The sequence below is a fragment of the Aotus nancymaae genome, unplaced genomic scaffold (genome assembly GCF_030222135.1).
Source record: "Aotus nancymaae isolate 86718 unplaced genomic scaffold, 86718_ANA_hifiasm-v0.15.2.pri h1tg000014l, whole genome shotgun sequence".
NCBI classification, from domain to species: Eukaryota; Metazoa; Chordata; class Mammalia; order Primates; family Aotidae; genus Aotus; species Aotus nancymaae.
Genome location: NW_026988425.1, coordinates 15573846 through 15592957, shown reverse-complemented (window position 1 = coordinate 15592957; position 19112 = coordinate 15573846).

The window sequence follows — 19112 nt, the reverse complement described above, 5'->3', positions numbered from 1 at the left end:
ACTCACTCCTTCCAGCTAAAAATGAATGAAACTCCACTAGGTGGGTGCAGACAAGAACACAGGGTTTCTTCTTTTCCTAGGCCTCAGTTGAGGACTACAATATCTTCTCAGGAGGGGCAGGCCACCAGCATTTACCATCACATTCAGATGTATGTTGCAGAGACTGAATATACAATGGGTAGAACCGTAGAAGAAATGGATACTTAACACAAAAGCCTGGAATGGAGAAGAGATTCAAAAACCAAAAAAAAAAAAAAAAAAAAGATAAAGAAAGTAGCTAAACTAGGAATAGATTGTGATTTTCCTTGATTGGTCTTATGGGGAAAAAGGAAAAAAAGTAACTCAAACACAGATCTTCAGAACTCGATAAATAGCCACATTTTACCAAAGGAGAAAAATGATTTCAAGTACTCTGACTTGCCTAACATAGTCAGGATCACATAGCAGTTTGTACATCAACATTTTTGGAGAAGTGAAAATCAGAATGGCTGGAATGAATGGTGATGATGAAATAGTTTCAAGCAGTCCTTGTCTGGTATAAAAGAAGAAATACTAGGAACTCAAAACACCTACACATTCAGGGAAACAAAAGATGAAGAAAAAGTCATTGCTATGTGTTGATATGTGTTCTGAACATATTATGTATATTATTTCTTCTGAAAACGGAATGGTTTTGCTATTAGGACTGATTCTTTACATTTAACTATGTAAAATGAAATGTGACCATTGGCAAGATCTTTGGAATGTAAATATATTATTAGTTTGAGTAAATAAGGGAAGCAATAAATAATTTTGGCTAACCTACTCTTGATGAAATGCACAGTTGCATTCCAGCTTACAGCAGCTAAGTTTGTACTGCCTCTTTGTCCAGTTGGTCTCCTCCGGTTTCCTTTGCAGATATTATAACTACCCTTAGTTACTCCACCTCTGTAGGAAAGTCGTAGAGTCAACTGTAGGCTTCTGTAAGAAGCTGCAGTCTTTGTTGTCATCACCAGCCTTGCTTGACATCCATATGTCATGTATTAGAGCTAATAAGCAGCACACATTTAATCAGTAAAGATACTTAAGAGTTCAACAACATCTGGCTAATTTGGAAAGTTAAATTAACTGAAGAGTGAGAAGGCTTTTCAAATATTAATAAGGATTTATTTATGTGTATACAGATTCATTTATGTGTCTATGACTCGTTTGTTTCCAGTAATGTCAAATTCATTTTGAATGGCCTAGCATGGATCAATAACTATCATTTTCTAACAGATACATCAGTGTGGAATTATATTCCAAGATCTAAACACTGTCCAACAATAAAGTTTTTCTACAATATATTTGAATGCAACTGAGACTTAGAAATCTTAAAATAAAATAGTAGGATTTTGTCTTCTCAAATAAAAAATATAGCATCCAAAATATAATACTTATGAATAGATTTAACAACAAGATGCATAAAATCTCTACTGAAAACTATAAAACATTGCTGAAGGAAATAAAGGTTTAAATGAACGGAGAAAAATGTTCACATTCATGGACCATAAACCAATATTGTCCAGATGTTTATTGTCCTGAAGTTGATTATAGACTCAATGAATTGCATGGTATAATTTTGTGAGCAGATTCTAAAATTTATATGTAAATGAAAAGGATCTAGAATAGCAAAATAGCAAAATCTATCTTGAAAGAGATGAACACAATTGTAAGACGTGAGCCTTCTGATTTAAAAGACTTACAGCTATAATAATCAAGACAGAGTGGGTTTGGCAAAATAATAAACATATCAATGGGTCAGAATACATAGTCCAGAATAGATAGTCCAGACATAGGCCCACATATATGTGGTGAATTAACTTTCAAAACAATGTCAAATCTACTAAATGGGAAAAGAAAATCTCAAAAGTAATTTTGTAACAAGTAAGTAAGTATACAGAAAAACACATAAGATCAAATTCTGCCTCATACTATTAAGAAAATTCATTTAAGGTGAATTGAATAGTTTTAAACTTTACAGAAAAAAACTACAAATGTTCTCAGAGAAAACATCAGAGACAACCTTCATGACCTCGGGATAAGCAAATATTTCTTAGGGACACCAAAAAAATGAGCTATGAAAGAAAAACAAAATGTATAAATGAGGCTTCATCCAAATTTAATACTTCTATTTTTCAAGAAATACTAGGAAGATAACAAAAAGACAAGCCACATTCTAGGAAGAACTAACGATCTATTAATCTCTCTCTCTATCAATTTTCTATAATCTATTTCTCTGACAAGAGACTTATAGCCAGAATTTATAAAGAACTCCCACAATGCAAAAATGAAAAGTCAAATAGAGAAATAGAATATGGAGTCTATACCCAATATAGAGGCTTGTTCTTTGTAAATAGTTTCCACAATGGTCTCGCTGTTTTATGAGAGATGAAATGGTAGGCAGGCAAGGAGCCAGGTGAAAAACTAGAAGGCTCATGTAGCTCTTCGAATGTCTGAAGTTATTGTTATTTTTCCTCAATTCTTTTTTTTTTTGAGACTGAGTTTTGCTCTTGTTGCCCAGGCTGGAGTGCAATGGCGCGACCTCTGCTCAGTGCAACCTCTGCCTCCTGGGTTCAAGTGATTCTCCTGCCTCAGCCTCCCAAGTAGCTGGGACTGCGGTCCCACGCCACTACACTCAGCTAATTTTTGTGTTTTTAGTAGAGATGGGGTTTCACCATGTTGACCAGGATGGTCTCGATTTCTTGACCTCGTGATCCACCCACCTTGGCCTCCCAAAGTGCTGGGATTACAGGCATGAGCCACGCGCCCAGCCTCCTCAATTATTTCTAAAGTGAGAGTGATGTCCCCAAGGATGTTAGGAGCTTTACAGAGCAAATACTTAGAAAATGAACCACAATTCCTTCAAGCAAATTTCCAAATTAGCCAGGAATGAAACAGGGGGAAGATCTCTGAGGGGAAAGCAGAGACACCCTTGTTCCAGCACCAGCAGTGCTACCGATGTACATTAGAACAAAACAGCGTCCACTGGGCCTCTGTTTCCTTTTGTAAAACATGGAACCTGAACAAAGGAACACCTACTATTCCTTTCAAATCTAAACTATTATTTATCCATACATTCATTTATTGCATATATCAACCATTTATTGGTATCTACCATCTATATTTGCTAAGCACCTTTGATAAACAGATGTAAAAATAATCTCTATACTCACTGAGCTCAATCCAGCTGAAGAGACACACATAAACAGCTAGAGATATTTTAAAACTGCTAAAAGAATTCAGATCCAAGTATTGCCCAAGTGGGAGCCCTAAGTGCTTGGCGTATCGGGGTTAGCAAATAGGCTCACATGGAAGCACTGTGGTGTGTGCCAATCCATGGAGTGGTGGAGGGTGAGTGGAAGAGAAGAGTGGCCTGGAAATCCGTGTGCTATGCCAGGGAGCTGGGACTTTATTCTCTAAATAAGAATCATCAAAATTTCTTTTCTTCTTGTTTTTTAAAGATGCTTGAGAAAGACTGCCTAGCAATAGAATAAATTGATTCTAAATCATTTGGTACTCCTTTGACCAATTCATTCTTTAACATACTATTTTCTCAATTTTCCATAATGAATCTACCTCACTTTGAGAGCTTTGGTTTCCATCCTGGAAATAACTTTTTCTGTTCTTTTAAATCTACACAGTGTCATTCAAACAACATTGACACATCATTAGAAATACCAAGTTTTTCCAGGCAGTTTGACTAAAGCACGTTAGAAGAGTTTACTTGTCTAACTAAAAGAAAAAATAAATATGATTTCCCTGCTGAAAATAGCTATCACTCTCATTTCCTTCCTCTTTTGCAATGAAGAAGAATATGGAATTCAAGTAAGATAGAAATAAGTTTATAATAATAATGTTTTGAAAAGGCATAAACATATGCTTGGCTCTGTGATGATTTTCACACAACTAAACCTCTTTTTCTATTCCCATTTATGTTGGCAAAGTCACAGTAAGTTAAACTGGCAGAAAATTCAGCAGCGTAACATTTTGGAACACGAACATAATAAATATGAGTTGGCTGAGTGTTTGAGCGGTCCAATTAAATCTATTCTGTTTTGATTATAGCTGAACCACTTGAGCTATATTTCACAACATATGGTATATTTACATATACAATCAGCCCTCTGTAACCAATGATTTTGCATCCGTGGATTCAACCAACCACTGATTGAAAATATTAAAAAAAAGAAACTGTACTGATCATGTGTAGACTTTTTTCTTACCATTATTTACTTAACAATACAGTGTAGCTACTATTTACACAGCATTTACACTGCATTATGTATTATAAGTATCTAGAGATGATTTAAAGTATACAAGAGGATGTTCATAGATTATATGCAAATACTATGCCATTTTATATAAACAACTCAAGCATCCTTAGATTTTGGTACCCATGGGGGGATGGTCCTGGAACCAATCTTCCATGGATATAGAAGGACTCCATTTATGGGCTATCTTTGTATTTTAAGAGAATGCTGCAGATAAGCACTTACTTAGGCATGTGATTAGAAATATTTTATAGGAATATACTTTCAATGTTCACATCACACAACCTTAAAAAGTAGCCAAATATGGAAACAAAGATACAGTCTAGATATGCATCAGGATTTGGTCAGAAAACCAGCTACCACACTGGGTATTTTAAGCAGGAAAAGGTGTAACACAGAAAAGTACAGTCTTAGACAATTATTGCAAGGTCAGGAAAGCTGAAAAGCATACCAAAAAATAAGAAAGTAGGAGGATCCTAATAAACCTCCACCAATGATTTATGCTGCCTACAGCATTGCAAGAGGACACCTGAAAGCCACAGTGGAACCCCCATCAGCCATCTGCAGATGCCCAGCTGCTCCCAGAGAATAATAGCCTCTCTATATCTTCCTCTTCCAAACCTCACACAAATGCCTTTTACTGGCAGAATTTAAGCCAGATTCCCTACTGTCTAGTAAATCTGGTTAATGTAGCTTCCAAGCTGTTAAGCCCCATGTAACAAGACAGAGTTTAAAAGAGCAGGCATCATATTACATATCAAGACACAATATCTAGTTAGATCTCCATACACATATATTTAAATTTCCAAACAACAATAATATTATACTTGTAACTGACCCGTTGGAACTGTACCTCAATCTAATGTTCAATCCCTCCCTCAAAAGGCAAGACACAAAAATCCTAATGCCCCCGTTTTCATTTTTGGATATTCATTCTTTTTCTTTATTGGTCAAAATTCCTACCCAATATCCTATAATTTTGCAGACAGAGATGTACAATTAATGGCTAACAATAGTCCTTATGTAAGCTAGTAGAAAAGAAAGCAGAAAATGAATTTGGCTAAGATAAATCCATTATATTTATAATATAAAATATACGAAGAAAGAATATAAACATAGTTACTAAAGTCCTTCCTTCTGTAACTGATCGTAAAGCTTACTTCTATCACCCATTTCATGTTTATTTTGTTCTTAGCTTCTCAGGTGGATGTACGCTTTTGTCTGGCAGAGAAATCCAAAGCTTGATTTCTGAGTGTTCCAAGCTGTTAGTAGTCTTGCCTCCATTGGGTAACTGATTTTCATTCACAGTGTTAGAAATCATATGAGGCACACCCAGACGACCCCCCAGCATTCTTGGCATTCTTCTTCCCTGATGGCATTAGCCCTATTTCCTCTTGATAATTAGGATTAGCCACCCCAGTCAGCACAGCATCCCTCTTCTTGTTATTTCAATGGCATTGGAAATTTAATATGGCCAGGTTGCAATCTGATCTTCAAGTTCAATATGCCCCCGATAGAATCTTTTCTTTCTTGGGAACCAAGATCTCAGAGTCTGTAGAGCCCAATGCTAGGGGACAGGAAGCATAACTTTTGAGAGTTGTTTATTAAGTGAAAATATTGGGAAGAGTTATGCCCACTTCCACTCCTTGTTTCTCAGAGCTGTGATTTCCTATTTTAGGAGAAAGAGCACTATATCATATTCACATGCATAGGTATTTGGCTTAGCTTCTGCAAGATATTTTCTCCAAGCCAAAATAAAACTGTCTTAAATAAGCTATTCCATTTTCCTATCAGCCTAGCTTCTATTATTGTGGAATTAATTCCTTGTTTATGGATGATGAATTCATTATCATCATGATTGTGAATAAAGTGTCATTAATCTATAGACGAGCGTGCAGGTAGAAGCACTCAGAGCAGGGAAGGTTAATCCATATCAAGAGGAAACATCTGTCCTAGTGAGGAGACATAACTCTCCCCTCCATTATGAAAAGTTTCAATGTAATCAACCTAATATCAGATGGTTGGTTAAGTGCTTTGGAAAACGGCACCATATTAGGGGTTCATAGTGTTGGCTTCTGCTGGTGGTGTGTTGAATACTCAGCAATGATAACAGCCAAATCATCTTTGATTGGATGAAGCCTGTGCTTTTGATCCCAGCCATAACCTCAATCCTATTACCATGGCTGTTTACTTCCTGGGGCTATAAAGCAAGCACTGAGGTGGCTGAGAAAAGATGATTGACATTCATAGTGAGTGAACTTTGATTAGCATTCCCATGGAAAACAAATATTTTCATAATCTCTGTGCATTCTGAGAGCTCCATTTTTATACATTCTTATGTTCTATCCTCTAGAATAATTTCTTCCAAAACTGACCATCTGGCCAAACTGTTAGATACTGCCTATAAATTAGAATAGAAGTTTATCTCTGGTCATTCTCCTGTTATGCACAATGGAAAACAAGATGCTGGGAGTTTTTTCCCCTAAAAATATTTCTCTTTCCTCCTGCTGAGCAGGGCATGCCCTGAGAGAGGTGTGAAGCTGAAGCCATTCAAATGTGGAGAGTGCTGGTATATCTTATGGAACCAACTTAAAACAAGAGCAATTATTTTCTCCCCCATTCAACTGGTCAGAGGCAACCCTCTATGAGGATAGAGAGTGTGTTTAGTGCGAAATGGCAGTACATTAGGAATAGGTTTCATGAAGGTGTGATTCATCTGTACACTAAATTTACTTATGCCTTCAGAACCCACTTAAGTCCAATCTTGTAGGTGAACTTCCACTTGAAGAAAAGTGCTTCTATACCGGCCCATCATTATAACTTGATATATCAGATACACCTTTTATGATTATGTCTTCATGCAGTGTCCCATGATCAGGCAACTCATTCTTAGCAGGGCCCAGTGCAGTATCAGGAGTCGTTTCTGAAAAGGAAAAAGTTATGTGCAGAAGAGGGCGTGGCATTGCTCTAAAGTCTTCACAGTGAATCCCTCATGGGAGCTTGTCAGTGGTTCTGTACAGCATTCCTGCATGCACCATAGACGATTCAAGCTCCATTTAGATTTATGATCATAGATGCAGTTGGCAGAGAGGCCTGGGCAAGCTGGCAGCCTTAAGAAATGATTTCATATTGTATTTTAAAGTGTGTAAAATTAAAAACAAAGAAAGTCATTCATGAAAAAAGAAAGAAATGCTTAGTATATAGGTCAGAGCAGCACACTTAAATATAGTATAGGTTGTCTTTCAAATCCAAAGAAGCTTCCAAGTATTCCATTTCTTTCTTAGGACTTGGAAGTAAAAGGTGCAGAAAATTGTCTTTTACATTAAAATGTGATATATCACAGTTCTGAGGCCATAATGTCACTAGAAAGTTCAAGGAGACGGCAGTCAACTGACTTTTAATATAATTATCGCCCTATATGGGTCCTCAGCAAGGCATCCAGAGTATTTGCTACATGTGTTTATCAGGTATTATCTGCATGATGTTATCAACACAGTGGACAACCTTAACATTTGGTGGGTCAATGAAACAGTCAAGGTTTGTGGATTCGATTACGAAAGATACCAGAAAACTAACACAGCTCTGAGATAAATCAGTTAATCTGTTTTGCTGTTCCTATAGGGTAAAAGAAAATTTCCTGTAATTTTCTTTATTAATTAGTATAGATGAAAGGACATTTTCTGGGTCAGTAGTTGAATACCAGGTGCCAGAAATTACTGCAACAGAGTGAATATCTGCTAAAGTTTACAATGATCCACTCATTCTCCAAGATATCAGTCTTTTCCATAGTATAATTCGATAAATTAAATAAGGATTGAATAGCACTCAATTCTCTGGTATCTTTCAATGCTTTTATGGTGATATTAATTTCTGCAATTTCTCCAGGAATGTGTTACTGACTTTTGTTTACTTTCTCGTAGTGGTCATAGGACTTTCTCTTGTCACTTTCTTGCATAGTATCCCTGTCTCTGTGTGGAAATTCTGCCAGTTGCTAACTTTGTCTAAATCGAGTATCACATTCAGTAACAGAGAATATAACCATGATGGTTTTGCAGATCCACTGCAAAACTGCATCTATGCAAGGGATGGACTTGGACCAAAACCTCACTGACTTCTGTAAGTCTTCCCTCTGACTGTTGGGAGAGCATTGCTTTTTGATTTTCATTTCAGCTCAAGGTAACTGTCCAAAAAGTCAGCAAAGGTCCTGATAAGTCCATTTCTCCAGTCCAAGTCACAGTTATCATGTCAAAAAGCCAATTGTCTTGATGGGAAGACGATAGTGCAGATTTACCATAAATGTGGATGTCAGTCCCTCAAGGTCTCTCTCAAGAAAACATAGCCTCCCTTCAATCAAAGCACTCTTTTCTGGTTTAATTAAGTCCCATCTGTTTATCTTTGTTTTTGTTGCATTTGCTTTTGGGATCTTGGTCATGAAGTCTTTGCCTAAGCCAATGTCTAAAAGAGTTTTCCCAATGTTATATTCTAGAATTTTCATGGTTTCAGGTTGTATATTTAAGTCTTTGATCCATCTTGAGTTGAATTTTGTATAAGGTGAGAGATAAGGATCCAGTTTCATTCTTCTACATGTGACCTGCCAATCATCCCAGCATCATTTGTTGAACAGGGTGTCTTTTTTCCCACTTTTCATTTTTGTTTGCTTCATCGAAGATCTGTCGGCTGTAAGTATTTGGCTTTATTTCTGGATTCTCTATTCTGTTCCATTGGTCTATGTGCCTTTTTTTATACCAGTACCATGCTGTTTTGGTGACTATGGACTTGTAGTTTGAAGTTGGGTAATGTGATAGATGCCTCCAGATTTGTTCTTTTTGCTTAGTCTTGCTTTGTATACGTGGGCTTTTTTTTTTTCTGGTTCCACATGAATTTTAGGATTTTTTCTCTAGTTCTGTGAAGAATAATGGTGGTATTTTGATAGAAGTTGCATCAGGTTTGTAGATTGCTTTTGGCAGTATGGTCATTTTCACAATGTTGATTTTATCCATCCATGAGCATGGGATGTATTTCCATATATTTGGGTTGTCTATGATTTCTTTTTGCAGTGTTTCATATTTTTCCTTGTAAAGATCTTTCATCTCCTTAGCTAGGTATATTCTAAGTATTTTATTTTATTTTATTTTTTTGCAACTATTATGAAAGGGATTAAGTTCTTGATTTGATCCTCAGTTTGGTTGCTGTTGGTGTATGCCAGAGCTATTGATCTGTGTAAATTAATTTTGTATCCCAAAACTTTGCTGAATTCATCAACCAGTTTTAGGAGCTTTTTGGATGAGTCATTAGGGTTTTCATATCATCAGTAAACAGCAATAGTTTGATTTCCTCTTTACCAATTTGGATGTCCTTGATTTCTTTTTCTTGTCTGATTGCTCTGGCTAGGACTTCCAGCACTATGTTGAATAGAAGTGGTAAGACTAGGTATCCTTGTCTTGTTCTGGTTCTCAGAGGGAATGCTTTCAACTTTTCCCTGTTCAGTATAAGGTGGCTGTGGGTTTGTCATAGATGGCTTTTGTTACCATAAGGTATGTCCCTTCTATGCCGATTCTGCTGAGGGTTTCATCATAAAGAGATGCTGGATTTTTGTCAAATGCTTTTTCTGCATTTATTGAGATGATCATGTGATTTTTGTTTTTAATTCTGTTTATCTGGTGTGTCACATTTACTGACTTGTGGATGTTAAACCATTTCTGCATCCCTGGTACGAAGCCCACTTGATCATGGTGAATTATCTTTTTGATATGCTGTTGGCTTCAGTTAGCTAGTATTTTGTTGAGGATTTTTGCATCTATATTCATCAGGGATATTGGTTTGTAGTTTTCTTTTTTTGTTATGTTCTTTCTTGGTTTTGGTATTAGGATGATATTGGCTTCCTAGTATGACTTAGGGAGGATTCCCTCTTTCTCTATCCTATGGAATAGTGTCAATAAAATTGGTACCAATTCTTCTTTGAATGTCTGATAGAATTCAGCAGTGAATCCATCTGGTCCTGGACTATTTTTGTTGTTGTTGTTGGCAATTTTTAAATTACCATTTCAATTTTGCTGCTTGTTATTAGTCTGTTTAGAGTTTCTGTGTCTTCCTGGTTTAATGTAGGAGTGTTGTATATTTTTAGGAATTTGTCCTCTTCCAGGTTTCCTAGTTTATGCTTATGAAGGTGTTCATAGTAGCCTTGAATACTCTTTTGTATTTCTGTGGTATCAGTAGTAATTTTGTATCTAATTGAGCTTATTTGGACCTTGTCTCTTCTTTTATTGGTTAATCTCACAAACGGTCAAAAGAAATAATCAGCAGAGTTAACAGACAACTCACAGAGTGGGAGAAAATCTTCACAATCTATACATCCAAAGAAGGACTAATATCCAGAATCTACAAATGATGCAAACAAATAAGAAAAAAAAAATCACATCGAAAAGCAGGCTAAGAATATGAATGGACAATTCTGAAAAGAAGATATATAAATGGCCAACAAGCATATGGAAAAACGCTCAGCATCACTAATTGTCAGGGAAATACAAATCAAAATCACAATGTGATAGCACATTACTTCTGCAAGAATGACCATAATCAAAAAATCAAAAAATGATAGATGTTGGTATGGATGTGGTGAAAGGGAGTGCTTTTTACACTGTTAATGGAAATGTAAACTAGTAAAACCACTATGAAAAACAGTGTGGAGATTCCTTAGACAACTAAAAGTAGATCTGCCAATTGACCCAGCAATCCCACTACTTGGTATCTACCCACAGGAAAAGAAGTCATTATATGAAAAACATACTTGCACATGCATATTTATAGCAGCATAATTTGCAATTGCAAAAATATGGAACCAGCCCATCAGTCAACAAGTGGATGAAGAAAATGTGGTATATATGTATAGTAGTATCCAATGGTATATATACACCATTGGATACTACTAAGCCACAAAAAGGAATGAACGAATGGCATTCACAGCAACCTGGATGGAATTGGAGACTATTATTCTATGTGAAGTAACTCAAGAATGAAAAACTAAACATCGTATGTTCTCACTCTTAATTGGGAGCTAAGTTATGAGGATGCAAAGGCATAAGAATGATACAACGGACTTTGGGGACTTGGGGGAAAGGGTAGAAGGTGGGTGAAGAATAAAAGACTACACCTTGGGTACAGGGTACATCACTTGGGTGATAGGTGCACCAAAATCTCAGAAATCACCACTGAAGAACTTACTCATGTAGCCAAACACCATCTGTTCCCAAAATATGTATTGAAATTAAAAATAAATTTTTTTAAAAAAAAGCACTCTTGCTTCTTGAATTGGTTCATGTCTGGGAATTAAGTGGTAGGTAGGATATCACTATCCATTGTGTTGAATTAAAAGCTAAAATTTTTGGATTATATATTTTAATTAATACTTGATTAAGCTTCCCACCTTTTTCAACTTTAGAGGCACCATAATCAGTTACCCAATGCCCCAAATATCTTTTCAATTAAACCATCTGGTTACCACTCCAACTCTGCTGCCCATTTCTATAACTGCCCACTTGTTCCTGGTGTTTAATTGGTGTCAGTGGCTTCTGTATTCTGGGATGTCCTTATTCCATTTTAAAGTATATGAGCTCATTTTCCTAAAGTATCTCCCACCATCATCCCTGACCTATAGAGAGTGGTGACTACAATGCCTTTAAGAATGTTTTTGTTTGTCTATTTTGGCTTTTGTTGCCAATGCTTTTGGTGTTTTGGTCATGAAGTCCTTGCCTACGCCTATGTCCTGAATGGTTTTGCCTAGATTATCTTCTAGGGTTTTTATGGTGTTAGGTCTTATGTTTAAGTCTTTAATCCATCTGGAGTTAATTTTAGTGTAAGGTGTCAGGAAGGGGTCCAGTTTCTGCTTTCTGTACATGGCTAGCCAGTTTTCCCAACACCATTTATTAAACAGGGACTCCTTTCCCCATTGCTTGTTTTTGTCAAGGTTGTCAACAATTTTACACTGTTGGTGGGAGTGTAAATTAGTTTAACCATTGTGGAAGACAGTGTGGTGATTCCTCAAGGACCTAGACATAGAAATTCCATTTGATCCAGCAATCTCATTACTGAGTATATATCGAAAGGATTATAAATCATTCTACTATAAGGACACATGCACATGAATGTTCATTGCAGCACTGTTTACAATAGCAAAGACCTGGAACCAACCAAAATGCCCATCGATGATAGACTGGACAGGGAAAATGTGGCACATATACACCATGGAATACTATGCAGCCATCAAAAATGATGAATTTGTGTCCTTTGTAGGGACATGGATGAAGCTGGAAGCCATCATTCTCAGCAAACTGACACAAGAACAGAAAATCAAACACCGCATGTTCTCGCTCATAGGTGGGTGTTGAACAATGAGAACACATGGACACAGGGAGGGGAGCATCACACACTGGGGTCTGTAGGGGGGAAATAGGGGAGGGACAGCAGGGAGTGGGGAGTTGGGGATAGATAGCATGGGGAGAAATGCCAAATATAGGTGATGGGGAGGAAGGGAGCACATCACACTGCCATGTGTGTACCTATGCAACAATGTTGCATGTTCTTCACATGTATCCCAAAACTTAAAATGCAATAAAAAAAATTTAAAAAAAGAATGCTTTTGTTTCCCTCATCAGTATATTTTCTCAAAGTCTTTGGAAAGGGGTAGCCTCTAGATTCCTGTGGTAATTCCTGTGGTCTTACCACAGACATGTGGTAAGAGAGATAATAAATCGATTGCACATAATCAAGGTATTCCAATATTCCTATCTCCTTTAGCCTTTGGATTTCTTCCTCTCTGCTGTGCCAAGGAAATTCTTATGTCTCAACTGCATTTATTTTAGGAAATCCTTGAGTCCACATTTCAATTAGCCAACCAATGAAATTGTAGGAGTTGTTTTCAGATGTTTGAGCCACAGATTAAATCCAGAAGCTCTAGTGTGAGCAGGGATAGCAATACATTTAACTTATTTCAATGTTAGTGTCTATACCTATGTCTTTATTGCTTAGAATCTATTCCTCACACACATTCTTTGAGTTCCTCTTAATATAAATGAGCAAAACATGTGCAGATCTTTGATATGTATGCTGTCTCCTATTGGGTCTGAATTTGTGCTAGTTATGGGCAAGAAGCCAGGAGAGATATTGGGAGTGGGCTGGGAGGAGAATCAGTATCTCTACGCGAGAGATGGTCTCAGGGGAAGTCACTGGAGGGTCATTAGGCAAGACTGGGGGGAATAATGGAGGAATTGGCTCAGCAGTGGCTGCTGCTTCCAAAAAGGCAGGCTCTGTGATATAAGAAGACCAAAATACTCAGTCATTGGGATACATCCAAAAGTTACCATTCCAGTTCTCCAGATCCCAATCTTGTCTAATCCTGATGATAAAGAAAAGAGACCTGATGATAAAGAAATCAATTGATGTTTAGCTTCTGCAGCCTATAGGATCAAACCTGGAGTCTGGGTTTTGGATTCCTTGTCTGTATGACTATAAATACTAAGAGATATATTTTTAGGATAATTGTAGAGCTCTCTGCTTCTCTGAACCATAAACTTGCCATTATCTGACTCAAAGCTCTCTATTGCAATATGAAGTGGTCAAATCATTCCAAAGTCGGTATAATAATCATTTCCACTATAACATTGTGTTGGAATAGCAACTTGTCCTTCCAAAGTCTTTCTTTTCCATAGTCACACAGTTGCAAGCATGTTATTTTAAGCAAAGGCTTTGTCTCTGCATGCTGTGAACTACCAATAGCCCATATTTTATTGGTCATGAGGTCATTTACTGCCTTCAAATCTAACACAGTCAGATAACCAATTTAAGCCTACCATCTATGAGGTTCTGCTTCCATATCCAATTTTGGTATCAAATTCTATATCTGAGAGGTTCAGTAAAGAAATTAGAAACCACCATTGCTATTTCTGGGCATTAGAAACTTGCACAGCTTCTAATTGGGAAGGCCAGAGAAGTGAAAATCACAGAAGTCTTCTACTAGCAGCAGGAGATCAGAAGTGCTGGAATCCTAGAAAACTGTGGCTGAATGAGCTTATATTCCTATAGCACTGCATAGAGGATTCTAAGAAGTCATCAAAAAGCCACCGGCAACATTGATAGCCATTTGCCATTGTAGAATAGAAACTTCTCTTTTGCATCTTAAATTTCACAAAGAACCTTTCATTGGAGGAATCTAAATGAGAGTCTAATGTCAGGGAAGTCCGGTGCTTTCAGCCCATGCAATATGGAGAACTGCTTGCAAGGCAGGAATGGTACTGAGTTTCAGCATAGAGTGTGTGACCCAATGACAGTGGGGAGAAAGTAAAATATCAAGAACTGGACTTTTCAGAATGTCTCAAATCAAATGAACTAACCACAATTAAATGTAAATTGGATTTTATCAATTCTAGCTGGGTGAATTTGGGCAAGGTTCTTAATTTCTTTAAATCATCTCCTCTTCTATAATTGAAGTTAATTATAATGCACTTTCTTAATTTTGTTAAGAAGCATTAATATGCATATAATGAGTCCGAAACAAAAGTAAGCAATCATTATTGAGTAATATGATAAACTAATATTTGCTTTGTCTATAGGAATGTTTTACTTCTAAATGCACTTCTTTGCATATTATGCTTTGTATATTAATAAAATTACACAATTTTAGAGCTAGGAATAACTTTAAGTGATTTCAGCAGAAAAACTAATCTAGAAACAAGAAAACTTTAGGTACAGTGAGATTAAATATTATGTATATTATAATGCAGCTAAACTCAAGCCATCTGCTTTATGGTACCTTATTTTATTAACAAATAAATATTCGTGATTATATCAGCACTGTATTTTGTGCCTAGTTTCTACCCTGACTAAAGTAAAATCATTAATTTTGAATGCTTTCCCTTGGAAAAAATGATACCATACGGATCATGAAAACAAGATTTACGTTAATTTTAAAGCCAGAAATTAGATAGACATTAACATTGATAATACTAATTCAAGGTATAATATGTATTCCAATTCAAACATCCAAAAAGATTCTTTCTAATGAGCAAATCACTAAGTAGCCTCAGGCTGTGTTATTAAAATCAAAATTGATAGGTAAAATTTTAAATTTTTTTTAATATTTGTAAGAAGGCTTCATCTAATGTTAAATGGTTTGTTTTATAGGGAAACTTCTCATTTTATTACCCATCTGATCATCTAAGTTAGTCATCATTGAGTCGTAAGATCTACAAGTTTTATAGCTTTGTTATCCTTTCTGTGTTTAAAGTTTTTTCAAAAAATTACAGTAGTAGTCTGGAATAAAAAAGGAGCAAACAAGAGCATGTAACTAATTGCATAATAAACTTTTAGAGTCAGCTATGCAATTATTCCTCTTTCCTATTTCAAGCTTATTATCTCTATTACATGCTCCAAAAATTGATTAGGGTAACTAGTTTTCAGTGTAATGATATTTTTTAAAGAGGCAACAAAATACAAAAGATATTTATAGTTTCCTCAAGATGACACTTTTGAGTGGAGGAGATATTATTTATTCATGTATAAGTTGCCCTTACTATTCTACTTCACACGTGTTCTTGTTGAGATATATATATGTATATACACATATACATGTATGTATAGATAGATACATAGATATGTAAGTTCCTCGAATTTGTTTATTATGGCAATTGAGGTGGATTACCTGTACAAATACAAATCCTAGACTCGTATGTGTATATATACATGGATATATATAATATATATATATATCAGTTTGAAATGCCAGATCAAATTGTACAAATAAAAAGATGTCACTTTATAATTGGTTGTCCCAGGATCTACTATAATGTCTAAAATTTATGTCGTTAATAAATTAGAAAGAGACATACCTTTGTAAAAAAGTGCAATGCTAATGATTCGCACATAAAACTCTTTAAGATAAAAGTCATCCCTGAATGATCAGAATCTCTGTCCTTACACAATAAATATGGATAATTAACCATATAGATGTGTCCTAACATAAAGAAAGGGTCCTGTAGAATTGGCAATGATTTTTCAATTGATTCAAAGTTAAGTGTGTCTTGTTTCTCCAATTAGGCCATGCACTTAGCAGTTATAGTTACTTTTTTTTTAACTCCTTGGTATAGCCTAAAATCAGACTTATTCTTGAGCCAAAGTGGAGGCCACTGGGATAATATACATTGTGTTTACATCCAGCCCCTTGTTTCTGTGAGTTTACAACTAATAAAAGAGGCATCCTCCAAGTTGGGAAATGGTGGGAATGATTATAAAAAGGCCTTCTGAAAGTGGGGAGTGGCAATTCTATCCCATCCACCTCAGTCATGACAGAAGTGTAGAACTTGTATTTGTACAGGTAATCTATCCCAATTGCCACAATAGACAAGTTTGAGGAACTTAACACATAAGAGGTTTATTTCCTTCTTACATAAAGTCAGACGCAGGACCACTTTTTCATCCTGTCCCTATGCCACATCGATCCTCCCAAGTCACAGTGGCAAGGCAGGAAAGAGCTGGAGAATCTTGAGAGGTGTCTTCGTGAGCCAGGCTTAGATGTGACTCCCATCACTTCTGCCTGTATTCCAATGGCCAGAACTAAATCTGACTGAAAGGGATACTGAGAAACTGAGGGAGCACTGAGCTATTCTGTGATCTCTGAGAAAAACACAGCAGATGTTAATAATCAATTTCCCAATGTCTCAAGTCTGCAAATGAATATCGTTACAACTAGTGTGGTCTTTCTTTCTTTCCTCCCTTCCTTCCTTTCCTTTCTTGTCTCTATTTCTCTCTTTCTCTCTCTCTCTTTCCTTTTTCTTTCTTTCCTTCTTTCCTTCTTTCTTTCTTCTCTCTCTCCCTTTCCTCCTCTGGTTTAAGATAATGATAAAGATATTTTTTACTTTGAATTCATCCTTGAGAACTTTCATACCCACTAAGCCCTTTCCTTCCACTCACAGGAGGTACTTGGGTGGAATTCCTCTGGTTATCTCACAAACCTCAATTGTCTGCTATGTGGAATTTTGAAATGTTTTCAATTAATCTGAATACTTGACACTGCTGCCACCTGACATGTCCTTGTGCCATCCCCTTCCTAGCCTAGCAATAATGCCACTAGCTCACCAGTGCTGCTGGCATGACTTATTTCGCTACTTTTTTTCTGTGGCTACTAAAAGACTGCCATTTCTTCAAGGCATCTCTGGGTCAGGCTGTGAAACTGAGCTCCAGGAAGCTATCCACTTTTTCTCATGGCAATTGTGCAAGAACATGTCTGACAATGGCTGTGGGCCATTTTGATGGCTGTTTACTTTCAGGTCCCAAACTGGGCAAGAATAAGTTCATTCCTCTTTCTCTTTCTCCTCTGTGATGTGAGAGGTATGACATTCTCTCTCTCTCAGTCTCATAAGCCAACCCACTCTGCTGTCTTCCCAGGCTCCTAAGTCAATTCAACTGCTCTTAGGAACTCAGTTTTTCTCATGTTCACTTATATGCCATTTCTTAAAGATGTGATGGCAAACTTACATCAAGTTTTGTGGAGTTTTCCTAGGAAATTGTTATAATGGCTGTAAAAATTAAATGCTTACTAAATTTATAGCATGACCTAGTATTTTATTTTACATTTTCTTAAAAGCATTAATTTCTGTAATATTAGGAGGAGGTTTTCCATAAAAGAAACTTTTGATAACGCTTAAAATGTTATTCATTTCCTTTATTTTAGCATTTTTAGTTGTATGCAGGCTAATTACCAGGTGAGAGTATAATCAAAGGATTGCAATTTGGGGGTATTTGTTTTATAAAGACTTCACATGAAGAACAACATTGAGTCCTAAGTTTATCTCCATAATCTTAGGATTGGTCAGTTACTCTCACTAGATGGCAAAATCCTTAAGGATAAGAACCCTATCTTCTTTATCTTCGTATGATTCAAGAGAACTTAAAGAATGCTTCATGCAAGTAATGAAAACTGGGTAAAAAATCATAGAAGTAATTAGAAAAATAATTTCCCAGCTGTCTGCTATCTTCATTCCTTTTGCATTCAAATAGACCTAGTAGCATTAGATGTGACAGAAAACAAATGTTTCTGACACTGAAAGTAGAGGTCTTGTCTGTATTGTTTACTGATATACCCTTATTACTTATACAAGTGACTGACATATAGTAAACTCTTAACAGTTTGATAAATAAATGAAAGACAAAGGTTTGTTATTGGATAAAAGTGTTAATGAAAACCGTTTTCTTCAAGTAAAAGCTGGAAGTATTCCCCTTGAGAACAATAATAAGACAAGGATGCTTACTCTCACCACTCCTCTTCAATATAGTACTGGAAGTCTTAGCCAGAGCAGTCAGGCAAGACGAAGTAAAAGGTATCCAAACAGGAAAAGAAGAAGTCAAAGTATCTCTCTTCACTGACAATATGATTCTATATCTAGAAAACTGTAAAGTCTCTTCTTAAAGGCTCCTGGAACTGATCAACGACTTCAGTAAAGTTTCAGGATACAAAATTAATGTACAAAAATGAGTAGCACTTCTATAGGCCAATCAAGTTCAAGTTGGAAGCCAAGTCAAGAGCACAATGCCATTTACAATACACACACACAAAAAATAAAATGCCTAGGAATACATCTAACCGAGGAAGTGAAGATCTCTGCAAGAAGAATTTAAAAACACTGCGGAAAGAGATCATAGATGATGCAGACAAATGGAAAAACATGCCATGCTCATAGACAGGAAGAATCAATGTTGTTAAAATGGCCGCACTGCCCAAAGCAATCTACAGATTCAATGCTATTTTAATGAAATGACTAACATAATTTTTCA